General features: G+C 42.8%; 1 long non-coding RNA gene across 1 annotated transcript; it reads left to right on the top strand.

Moving 5' to 3' along the window:
- Positions 1-6116: 6116 nt before the first annotated feature.
- LOC119282447 lies at positions 6117-7501 on the top strand. Its single transcript, XR_005138740.1, has 3 exons — positions 6117-6519; positions 6646-7042; positions 7388-7501. It is a non-coding gene; the product is annotated as an uncharacterized LOC119282447 (long non-coding RNA).
- Positions 7502-9795: the final 2294 nt, after the last annotated feature.

Here is a 9795-nt window from a genome sequence, read left to right as displayed (position 1 = left end):
GTGCCATTGCTATCAATTTTTTTACTATTGGCGCACCTCTCTAGGGTGCGCCATTTCTATCCAAAAAAAATTAATAATGGCGCACCTCTCTGGTATGCGCCATTGCTATACAAAAAAAAGATTACTAATGGTGCACCGCAACTCCCTAGTCCCCTTTCTATCTTCCCCAATCGATCTCTCACCCTCCCACTGCCCCGACCCGTACTGCGCCGCCACTGCCCCCGCGCCTCCGCCGCTCCCTGTGCAAACCGTAGCACCTCCCCACTTCCCCTCCCCTCGCGCTGCTTCACCCGACTAGGTCGTCGCCGTCAATGCATCGTCCCCGCGACCACCGTCGTCCCCGCACCCCACCAAGGAGTCCAGGAGCTCTGCAGTGTTCTTCTACGTCATCTACGGCCAGCCATTCGAGCTTGACGACTCTGCATCGTGCAGATCGAGGTCTTCTTCCACGTCTGGACACCGCGGCCTCACCGTCAATCCACGTCACCTCGTCAACCCCGGCCCCGCACGAGCTCGCAATCTTCTTCCTCACGATGAGCTGCACCGGGTCCCCTCCCCCCCTTCGATTTCGTCGCCGTAGACTGTCGCACCACCGCGCCCCAGCTCCTGGTTGCCGCCCCCCGTGGCCGTGCTCCCCTCGGCCCTTGGTCGCGCCCTGGCCCCACCCAGGCGCGCTCACCACACAGCGACCGCGCCTCCACTATGCTCGGGTCGCGCCCAGCCGTATCGCCCAATTTGGATTATGGCCGGAGATGGTTGTGAGCATAACAGCATGAACAATAGGGCTGCTTTGCTTGTGTGTTCCTGCTGCTTGACTAATTGAACACTACAGAAGGGTGCCATGCAAGATTGTTCACTTAAACTTCACTGTAGCAACTTAAATTTTGTACATCTACTGTTTACTCCACTGTACAAACTTGAATTTGTGTGACATGATCTTCTGTTGGTTGATACTTCACTAGATATTGACTGAATAGACTAAACTGTAGGATAGCGGTGCTGGTCCATCTAGAGCACTACTCCCATTTTTGCTCTGCTCCCATTGTTGCTCACAATTATTCAGATAAGGACTACTCCTAGTAACAAAACAGATAATTTACTGAAAATAGCTCTACATTTCTTCTTTCTAATGGTTGTTCCTTTAGCAATAGCTCTACATTTATTCGGAGCAGCAGTTCTCATCAACATGATAAGACAAGCCAGATGCTCTATTTTTAATTAACAATAATCCATGATCAGCAACAATTTCTTTCACTAATTTTCAGTTAACAGCAATCCATGAATTTTTTTTTCACAATGATCAGCAGCAGTTTTTGTATTAAAATGAATGTACTCCATGAATTTTAAGTTAACAACTGAATTTACTCCATGATTGGCATTGTCATGATTCAGTTAACACTAAATCAACTTCATTAATTTTCAGGTACAGTACTCTGACGGAGTACCTTCTTCAGAGTGCAGAGGAGCAAAATTGTTTTAATCAGCAGCAGCACAACACAGTCACTTGGATCAGCGGAAGAGGAGCATTAGCAGCATGGGCAGAGGAGCAGCAGCAGCTAGTTCTTCAGGTACAATGGTTGTTCCTGCTTGCTTATCTGTGATTCGTATTGGGTTAATAATCTGTAGCTAGTTGTATTTTTAATTCACTAGCCTTTTACTTATACATGAGAGAAGTGGGAAGCTAAGTCAATAGGAGCTAAACTCAACCCTTGGCTTGTTACGTGAGCTCAAACTAGTACCTAGTGAGTGTTTCATGTACTGAACTTGGATTTCCGGTGTTTTTGTAACATCCATGTAAGGTGCATAGCAGCCCTATTTTATGCTAGATCCTTTGTTTAACCAAATTAGTTAGGGATGATAACCCATTCATGAGTAATATTGCGAGATGTTGGTTGCCTTTTAGAGAAAATCTGGATCGTGGGGTGGCTCTGGTTGTAAACTGAACTTGGTTCGGTTAAAAACTGCACTGTCAAATCTGGACATCAAGCTTATATCTGAAAAATGAGTTAGTTACGCTCAGAATTTTGAGTTGGCCCCTTTACATAAGTTTTATATAAAGTTTCAAGGTTTCTTTAGAGTATTTATTTGTGTCGTTTGGATGTACGGTTTGAGAGCAGCTATCAGTTTAGTTTGCTGTCCCGAAATATATGTTCTTGGGTACAGTATTTTGATATGGGAGATTAGGCCCTGTTAGAGGTGGTATTAAAATAAAGTTACATGAAAATTTTAGAGGCTGTTCTGTAGATACTTAAAACACATATCACTTGTCAGGTTTCATTCGGTATATTAAATCCTATGAAATTATCAAAGTGGGCTATACTATGTTGGACAGAATTTTATGTTTTGACTTGGGTGAATGTAACCAGACTTATACTCTCAGATTTTGTCATAGTTGATGGTGTGAGTACTTATAATGTGATAAAGTATATACGTTGTTGCAACACCTATATAATGTGATAAAGTATATACATTGTCATCTAAGTTGAGCTGATTTTTATTTCCGTACGTTATGGGGGACAACAGATATTGCTATATGTTCATTCTTGAGGGTACAGACTTGCTAAACTATTGATGATTTTTTGTTGGGTGACCTATTAGATCTGGAATGGAAGCTCACATAAGTTGAGCTGACTTTTGTCCATATGAAAGTAGAGGACCATATGGTATGTGGCCTTTTCATCCATATGAAAGTAGAGGCACATTGTGGTGCTAGTTTGCTGGGTTTTGTCGTCGACCATCATGTCGTGATGATTTTGGAGGTACCCCGAGAGGCCCTTGAGTTTGCCGGAATGTTGATTAACTTCCGTTCCGTTAAATTCGAGTACTCCATATGTCCTATTTTCAGCAAAGGTCATGCTGAAATTTTCCGTGAATTTTAGCATGACTTTGCTAAAAATAGGACATATGGGGTACTTGCGACTAATGCATGGGCCGGGGTATCTTAGTACTTAATTAAGTAGGATCAAGTACCCCTTTATTCTTGCTTCATTAAACCATAGGTGGCAATAGAGCCAAGTGATTAGGCGAAACTTAGAATTCTCCTTCCCTTTTCTTGATAGGGTATATTATTAGAAGATACCCATATATATCAGTCAACCTAGGGTGCCTCGGCATCAATAAACCCTAAATGATAAAAGCTTAGTGAGGGAGTCCTGGATTAGGGGGTGTCCGGATGGTCGAACTATGACCTTTGGCCGGACCCCCGAACTATGAAGATACAAGATTGAAGACTTCGTCCCGTGTCCGGATAGGACTTTCCTTGGCGTGGAAGGCAAGCTTGGCGATTCGATATGAAGATCTCCTCCGATTGTAACCGACTCTATGTAACCCTAGCCCTCTCCGGTGTCTATATAAACCGGAGAGTTTTAGTCCGTAGGACGAACAACAATCATACCATAGGCTAGCTTCTAGGGTTTAGCCTCTCTGATCTTGTGGTAGATCAACTCTTGTACTACCCATATCATCAATATTAATCAAGCAGGAGTAGGGTTTTACCTCCATCGAGAGGGCCCGGACCTGGGTAAAAACATTGTGTCCCTTGTCTCCTGTTACCATCCGCCTAGACGCACAGTTCGGGAGCCCCTACCCGAGATCCGCCGGTTTTGACACCGACATTGGTGCTTTCATTAAGAGTTCCTCTGTGTCGTCACCGTCAGGAAGGATGCCGCACCCCGTCTTTAAAGACGGCGTTGTTGCTAAAGGAGCTTTGGCTGTCGGCCAAACTCTCCGGCTAGGCAGTTTTTTGATGACCGCCTGTTCGGCCGCCGCGCCGACGATGGCCTCTCGGGCCATCAAAAGCAATCTCCACATCAGCTCGGAACTTACCGAGCAATTAGATCCGATGGAGCTCTCTTCCCTAAACGAGCTCTTGGATCGCATCGCCGCCCTGGGAGTCGCTACAGATTACGGCTAGGTTGGGCTTAAACCCAATCAGAGAGAGATTGACTCTCCCCAGGTCACCCACCACGTTGAAGTGGTGGAAGAACAATGCGGCGAATCTTCACCCATCCTAAGGACCAGATGTGTCCGGATTCCTAATCCCTCCGAGCCAGACATCCGCGGAGGGGAGGACGTCGCCCAAGCCCTGAACCTAAAGTCAGGCAGCGGGCCTGATTCATTGAATAACGTCCAAGAAAACAAGATTCCGAATTCAGAAACTTCTTGGCCCCTGAGTCTTAGATCGGGCGAGGTTCCGGATTTAAATCCACCCACCCACCCAAATACAAGGGATCTATCCCAAATTCGGCAAGAGCCCGGGGAAACAGTACACCATTACTGGGCCAGATTCCTCCTGGTTAGAAACAGGATAAAGGACTGCCGCGAGAGGGATGCAATTTTATTCTTCTGTAACAACTGAACGGATATCGGAATCCTCAACGCCATAAGTCGCCGCGATATTACACGCTTGTAACATCCCAAAATTCTATATTTTGGAATGTTATATTAAATAAATATATAGGATTGTTTGTTTGATTGTTGTGTGATGGATTGTGTGAAATTATTTTATTTTTTCATGAGAATTAAAACCTTTTGAGTTGTTGTTTAAAACTTTTTCTAATCATGTTATAAAAGTGGGGTAACATTTTGTCCAATGAAGAAAACTATGGTTGGGGAAGTTTATTCAAGAAATCAAAGGGCTTTAATTTCTGTTGGACTCCTTTTGAAATATTGGAAACCACAATCACAATTTTGGAGTGAGAATAACATGACTTTCTCAAATGTGGTGGATGAGTATCCCATTTGGAGTTCCATTTGAAATTGGATCTTATTTGGAGTTTTAATGCCATTTATATATTTCCAAATTATTAAAATAAATTAATGAGAGGAGATAATGTGACTTCTCCTAGACATATTCGGAAATATTTAGTAATTGACAATTAACAGTTTGTGGATTTTCAAAAACTCTGAATTGAATTTTGAGTAATTCAATTAAGTCTATAATGCATTAATAAGTTACACACAAATTAATTTTTACGAAATTATGAAACTATTTTTTTTACTAGACTCTAAATAATAAATATGTAATTTTACACATTTTTGTTGGTTTCGTTAGTTAAAGTTTTTCGTCACCTAATTATTAATTAACGAAATCTAATTCCAAGTCTTTTAGGGCTAAGCACATTTTTTTTCGGAGCACTGTGCACGCACATAACCCAGCAAATGCAGCATACACAACCAGCCAAGCCCATCTATGTTTTTTTTCTCTTTCATTTTTTCTCTTGGGCCTTGACTTCACTTAGGCCCATACGTGCAGGCTTCTTCTTCCTCCTCGTTCATATTCACAGGAACACGAACAGAGGCTACATCCATGGCGCCTCCACCTCTTCCTCCCCTTCTCTCCCTCCCCCAACACACAAACGGTCAGAACCGGTTCCCCTCGTCTTCCTCGACCCCCTCCCCTTCTCAGTGCGCCTTAAAGGCGACCGTAGTGGCCATTAACGGACACCCAAAACGTCCATGCATTTCATCTCCATCTGCTCGAATTCTGACCTCCCCCTCACCTATAAGTAGTGCCCATAGGTTCTCCTCACAGTCCTCACCCTCTCCCGAGAAAACCCCTCTCTTCCTCGTCCTTCTCTGAGAGCAATTGCTCGTTGGAGTTCGACAACTCCGGCGGCCACTCCACGCTGTCACGGGAAGAGGCCGAGCCTGGGACATTGCCAAATGGACTTCCCTCGTCGACCTCTTCGCCGTCCTCATTCTACTTGACGTTGGGGGCCTTCTTCCTCAACTCCGGCGACCTTTTTCCCCAACTCCGGCGACTAACTCCGGTGAGCACTGTGTAAATCCCGTATTTTTTTCCAGAAAAATACTCATACTTCGGAAAATCATATCTCCTAAACCGTATGCCCAAATTCGACAAATTTTATTTCCCCAGATTTCTTGGAACATCCAGTTTATCTACTATATTTAAATAGAAGCTTCCCACCACCTGGTTTCTCTGAGCTCTCATGCATCCACGTCACCATAATAAATTGCAGCCGTTTGATTGACCACGGGTGGCTCAGATCTGCAGCGCAAGCATTGAGCCCCGCGTGCTCCAGGACCCGCACGTTGAAGACTCTTCCATCGTCTCCTCGCCTCCCCAAAACGCGCACCTACCCTTTCCTCTTCAGATTCCCCAATTTATGCGTTCTCCTCTTCTCCTTCCATCTCTCCCTGCCAACGTTTCAATCTCCCGATCTCCCCATCACCACAAACACACATGGAACGGATGGCGGCATGCATCCATCTTCATCACCCATCGAGGGATTTTATTGCCCATCTCCTTCTGGTGATGGGAAGAAGGGCGGCTGCATCTTCTTCTTCCCTAGCGCCGGCTACCTCAGCAAGCACCACGGATGGCATCTCCACCACTTCCCCGACGGTGAGGCACCTGCCGTGGAGGTGGACTTGCAGGCGCTCCTCCACGCCAACGACGGCGATCTGTCCCGCTCCCACCTCAACCACGCGAGGCGTCATCGGCATCCGGCCGTAAGGGGAAGACGACCCGTCGCCGTTCGTAAGAAAAAGGCCATGGTACCAGGGACGCTCCTACTTTCTCTCCTTCCTTCCTCCTACTTACGATTGTTCAATAAGAAATTACTTAATTGACTACATGCTAGGTTATACGTTATCAGTAAATAACCCTGTTTCGTTTTGTAGTTGAGAACCACATGGTCACCACTCGAGGCATTCAACTCTCGGCAGCACCCTTATACCACTCCAACTGGTATCGTTTCAACGGGTTCCTGTTCTTCTAAATCAAAGATAATAAGGCCAGCCAGACATAAGAAAGTTTCTACAAGGAGATGGTGTGTAGTTATTTTGTTCCCGTTAATCTATCTTATGCCGGAATATGTATGTGTGAATTTTCTTTGCAGTTTATGGACGCCAATGGAAAGTATACCTGAACATGAGGTCTGCTTTGAGATTAGGAAGCATTGTGGAGAAATGGCCTAACTAACAAGATTCGGTACCACTTTATGTTTTACAGTGTGCGGTATGGATGGCTAGGTGGTCGTAAGGATGGTCTTGGTAAACAATTGTCTGATGATCTTGAGTTAAGTCGATCTCTGAATCCTATTTAATTGAAATATCTGAATTTGCATGTTATTGTCTCTGAACAATTAATCTGCCGGCCGCCTTATCAGTTACCACACGCTGCACTATGTCCTCTCTGTTGCACTGGCGAGTGAGCAGCCGCCGTTCACGTCATAGGCGTTGTCACACACTAATTTTTTTGCTGGTTGGATATAAAGATTTGTTTGGAACATTTGTGCTGCTGCTGCTTATTTAAAATTTGATTATTCTTTGACTATTTGTTTTGATTTGAGTAGTAATACCAACATCTTGGGTTTGCATCAGTCTACTAAAATCAAGTCATCCACTCATGTTGTTTGTGCAGATCTTTGTTTTCTCATGTCAACAAGGTAGATGATGAATATTCAAACTGGCTGTAAGTCAGGCGGACCAATGTAAATTGGCTAAAAATATATTTTACGAGTGTGATTTCTGTAACCATACATGTTAATGTACATAAAATGTTAGAGATCTCCTTCTTTCTCATTGTAAGTTGTTTTATACACAATAAGTTTGTACAATATGTAGCCTTCCAATCAGAGATGTATGAATTTTAAGCTAAGTGAGGCTCTTTCAATCTCCATACATGAGTCTTGAGATTGCTTTCTCCTCAGAGAGCTTGAGGATTAATCATAATAAATTGCTTCCAAGTACAGTAGTAGATGCAGACATAACGAATTCAGTACTATATGTTCTATTTTTTAGATTATATTTGCATCTTACGCTCCCTTTATTATCAATGTCATCTTACACATTTCCCATGGTATCACAATTATTGAATGCCATGTTCAATCTGTAACTATCATAGTAGTTTCCGTTTTTTATTGCCATGCCGCTGATTGGTCATACAACATTGATAGGTGAGGTAAAGGAGAAGACACATGTAGCCGTGTCATGATAACAGTTGCTGAATGCAACTCAAGACTGTACGAAACCAGAAAGAAAGACAGGGTAGGCAACATTCAAGGAGCAAACTGACTAACGTTCAAATAATCTGTTGGCGAGATCCTTATGTAGGTGTGTTTCTCACGAAACAAGCTGTCTTAACTATCTGATAAGTTTGTACTATTTCCTGCTTGTTTTTATTGGCTTAAATTTCTTGCAGTATAAATATTTTGGCCTATTTAGAATTTTTTATACAATATATTGGTGCTTGGAATAGAACTCCGTGACAATAACACATTATCAATGCCATTTTTGTTCCACATTAAGGGGCTCTATACGGTTGTCCATTTTAATATTTTATAGTCTATGTTATTTTTTATTTAACCAATTTATAACCATAATTTGCCGCAGCAACACGCGGGGTACCATCTAGTTATAAAAATACGAGATCTCAATTTTTGGCAAGTTAAAGTTTAGTTCTGTTTAAAATGTTAAATTGAGTACTTTTGCTATATCTTCTGATCTATAGGACATATAAAAATGTTTATTATATTAGAGTTCGACCTTAGGACATCACCTTTCTGTTGGAACTCATGGAATAATTTTTCAGCTAGATTTAGCCACTGTTTTAACATCAACACCTTAATATGACCTTCTCGATCATTTAATAACTTTTGACACGAAGTTAAATCTTTTAGATTGATCTCTAGAAAACCTCTTTGGTCACATGCCATCATCATACAAATTTGGACTTAGGAAATGTTACATAAATTTTTGTAACATAAACCCTGTGGCATCAACTCCATCTACCATTTTTATTGGCCCCAAGACAAATATTCCAATCAAACCCATTATAGACTTTGTCGTAGAACCTTGCCTCACAACTCTTCAAGCCGTGATCTTCACTTTGACCCAACCCCTAGAACAAAATCCTATATCATATTTTCATTCTTGATCTTATCTCAACCCATAACCAAGTCCTAACAACTTATGTTGGAATGTTTTTATTTTTATTTTTTTATTTGTATTGTAATTCGAGTATTTTATTTGGACCTTTATTTGGATGTTGTTGTGTGTTAAAGTACTTTCTTATATCGTTAGATATATCGTAACGAGAAGGAGAGATGACTCAATATAATATTTCATCTTCATCAACAGTACAAGGCAAGTTACATCTTGATCATGCCCTTTTATACCTATGTTTTATATATGCATTTAGTCCTTTGATGTAAGGTTTGCATGAATATGTTAGTTGGCTATATTATAAACCCAGTAGTGCAATGAGGTAGGTCTGAGCCTTTACTTCTTTGTCACCAATGTTGTAGGGATTTTGCTATGCCATTGTAGACGGGGATTGGTATTTGAGATCATGAAAGTTGCGAGTGATATAATAATTAAGGGTAACCTGAAGGTGGCAACATTAACACACATCTGCGTGGATTGGTAAGGGGCACCCTGGAGAAACCAGTGGACTTGCCCGGGCACCCTGGAGAAACCAGTGGACTTGCCCAGGGGATCCTGGAGTACCCGTGTGATCACCATATGGATTGCCACCCAGGCTCAAAGGCATTCATCAATTTTTCATGACTAGAAGCTTACCTGCACAACCACAAGCTATTATGGGCTCTGGCTTAGTTGAGTATGTTGTGTGACCTCTTACCTTGATGGCGTGGAGTGGCCGCCGGAGTTGTCGAACTCCGATGAGCAATTGCTCACAGAGAAGGACGAGGAAGAAAGGGGTTTTCTCGGGAGGGGGTGAGGACTGTGAGGAGAACCTATGGGCACTACTTATAGGTAAGGGGGAGGTCAGAATTCGAGCAGATGGAGATGAAATGCATGGACGTTTTG

Source organism: Triticum dicoccoides, chromosome 3B, assembly GCF_002162155.2.
Source record: "Triticum dicoccoides isolate Atlit2015 ecotype Zavitan chromosome 3B, WEW_v2.0, whole genome shotgun sequence".
Taxonomy (NCBI): domain Eukaryota; kingdom Viridiplantae; phylum Streptophyta; class Magnoliopsida; order Poales; family Poaceae; genus Triticum; species Triticum dicoccoides.
This window is presented reverse-complemented; position numbering and strand designations above follow the sequence as displayed.